Source organism: Echinops telfairi, unplaced genomic scaffold (genome assembly GCF_000313985.2).
Source record: "Echinops telfairi isolate 266 unplaced genomic scaffold, ASM31398v2 ScPeMD7_3533;HRSCAF=4204_0, whole genome shotgun sequence".
In the NCBI taxonomy this organism is placed as follows: domain Eukaryota; kingdom Metazoa; phylum Chordata; class Mammalia; order Afrosoricida; family Tenrecidae; genus Echinops; species Echinops telfairi.
Genome location: NW_022107431.1, coordinates 36803260 through 36806206, shown reverse-complemented (window position 1 = coordinate 36806206; position 2947 = coordinate 36803260). Strand labels below are relative to the sequence as shown.

Here is a 2947-nt window from a genome sequence, read left to right as displayed (position 1 = left end):
AGTGGAAGGATGTTCACATATTTCACTTATTCTAAATGCCAAGGATCCTTATTAAGTTGCAGAAGACTCAGTCTTCAAAGAGGGAAAAGAAAGTGAGAATAGTCATTCCAGAACTTTGATGGGTGTCATGGCTCACGCTCATGGGTGTCATGGCTCACACTCACTGGTGTCATGACTCACACTCATGGATGCCATAGCTCATGAGACCCAGAACCCAGATCTACTGGCTACCAGCTCATGACTCTCCATGATGCCTTTGTTGCCTTTGGCTTTTATTAAAACAATTCCATATGCCTGCTTTGAGCATGCATGAGTCTCCCTTTGTGAGAGCAAAGGGAGACTGGGAAGGCCAGAGTGCGGGTGGGCACAGTGAGGGGAGAGTTAGTTAACACAATGGTGAGGGGAGAACGTGGAAAAGGATAGCAAGAATGGCAAGACCACTTGACAAATGGAACCAAGGTCACTGACCTTTACACGTACAACTCGTTCAGAGTGACCTTTGGGCTGACCTCATTTTCTTTTTTAAAAGGGATTTTGTTGTTGTTGACTACATCGGAAAAAATGCATATGCAAAAAAATTGAGATGTGACAAAGCATTGGTTCCACACTCATTATTATACAAGAATTAGGATTTGGAGAAGGTAGAAAGATAAGCGAAATCTTTTAAGGAATTGGAAACTGCACCCAAATAAGCTGATAAAAGTCCTATGAACACTGTATAGAGTCTTCCTAAGACTGTTTCCACGATATTTGTTAAACTAGAGAGCTTCGACTGGCTGCTCTAAGATTCATCACAGGAAAAGCAGAAATAAGGAGATGCCCTGACTAGTCCCCATGCTGGTAAATGTTCTCCCCAGATTCACCTGCCCCTGGCTTCTTAATGATGTCGGCCTCCATCCTCATCACATGAAAGAGAATATGAACCATTCCAAAGACATCTGGCTGCTAGCCCCACCCCTCACACCAGGTCTTTGGCTGCGTCTTAGGAACACCATATCCTATGCTCTTAAATTTCACAGCTAAGCTAATCATATTAGACAATGACTGATGGGGGGAAATTTAATTATGAGATTAACTCATTTGCTGTATTTCAAAAGGTGCAATACTTTTCTTCACTTATCAGCAAAAGAAGTTAGAAATTAAGTTCTAAAAGAAAAAAAAAAGGCAAATGGCAAATAAGTTTTCTTGAAAGTCACAGTCACACATATGTAGTGCGACCAAAAGATGAGGCGTGATGAGACAAGCTCCACCTATTTTAATGCGTTTCCTAAAAAACTAGATTTACTTTGGGATGGAGGTAAAGGTAATTTTCACAAAGGAAGATATTACTGAATAAGGCTTTTACTGTATTCCTTCCCAATAGCACCAGGGGAGAACACGTTTTCTAAACTTGGTCTAGAAGTGGAATGTGACATTAATCCTGTCCTCCTCCCTTAAGGGCTGTCCACCAGTTAATAAGTTAAAAAATAAAACTAAGATGAAGTAAAGTGAACTCCCCCCACAAAAAGAAAAAAAAAAAAGCAAAACAAAACACTCATATGTTCCAGAATACCCATTAGTTTCCAAACAATTCGAATTAGTTGGCTACAGAGTCATCAACAAGCATGCCTTGCTTTAAAAAAAAAAAAAAATTTTTTTTCTTATCCTTGAAACAACCAAACCAAAACTAGTACTTATGACTTTCTGATAATATACAATCACTCAAAATGAATCAGCACTTGGAAGACTGGGTGCCATGCCTAGAGGCCTTGTCTTACCCAAATGCTTATGGGCAAGTGTAAGACATTTTTTATTATTACAAAAAGTATTTAATTTTTAAACTTTAGTTTAATTTAAACATTCTTTTGTATGATACCTACACCAGCTGTGCAGAAAGGCTCTGGAGAGGAGTTCATAGCAGCACCCACCTGCGGCTCTTTTTGGGTTCTCGGGGCTCCAGGTAGCCATTATTGCTCATCAAGTACATACTCCTGTAGGAGTGCAGAACACTCCACACCTTTGTCAGCTTTCAGGTCACAGGCCAGCTTTTCAGCAATCTCTGGGGTGATATACCTCTATTTGTTCTTGGCAAGTTTCTCAGTAGGAGAGGGGTCATCTCTGAGATCAATTTGAGTTACAACAAGCAAGAAAGGTGTATTTGGAAAGAGGTATGTTATCTCAGGTACCTACTTTTCTTTCACATTTTCAAATGAGGATGAAGAGATCACTGAACAACAAACTGGAAATATATCTGTTTGTGGATACGTCAGTGGTCGCCATCTGTCATAAGCCTCTTGCCTGCAGCGTCAAAGAGTCTGAGAGTCTATGGCTCTCCACAAATCAAGAGTGATTGCATAGTTGTCAAAAGCAGAACATATTTGGGTGGAAATTTGTTTGTTGTGTAGGATATCAGGAGACCGGTTTTGTTTTGTTTTTCCCACAACTGCACACTTTTTGTCTGCATTATGAAATAGTTTTGTGACCACTTTATTTCAATTTGATGTTGCCCTCAGCTTTGACTACTGGGCCTATGTGAGTTTGTTTTCAGCACTTAAAAAAAAAACACAAAAACTTAACTTATATATAAATATACAAAATTGCCCAAGTTTATTTCAAAGCATATATCCTCAAGAAAGCAAATGAAGCAGCCGATTGTCAATAACAAACCAAAGCCTTGGTCATTTCAATAAAAATAGATTAGAGGATCTTTAATGTTTATATGTCCCAAACTCTGAAACTAGCAAAGAAAAAGTTGTTAGGAAGATCCCTTTTGCCTTAATGGCCCTTTAGCAATTAGCGTGGGAATAGATTTTTAGGCTAACAAAACCTTGAATTTTTTTGCAACCAAAGAAAAAGATAGAGATATTCTTTGGTGTTTTAATTAAGCTAATGATTACTTTCTCTTAATCTGTGATGCCATCCTGTGACAAAAAGGGGAGACTATAAATAAGATCTGTAAGATTTTAAT

At 38.6% G+C, this 2947-nt stretch overlaps 1 pseudogene; it reads right to left on the bottom strand.

Moving 5' to 3' along the window:
• Positions 1-1891: 1891 nt before the first annotated feature.
• On the bottom strand, positions 1892-2443 carry LOC101648346 (annotated as a pseudogene).
• Positions 2444-2947: the final 504 nt, after the last annotated feature.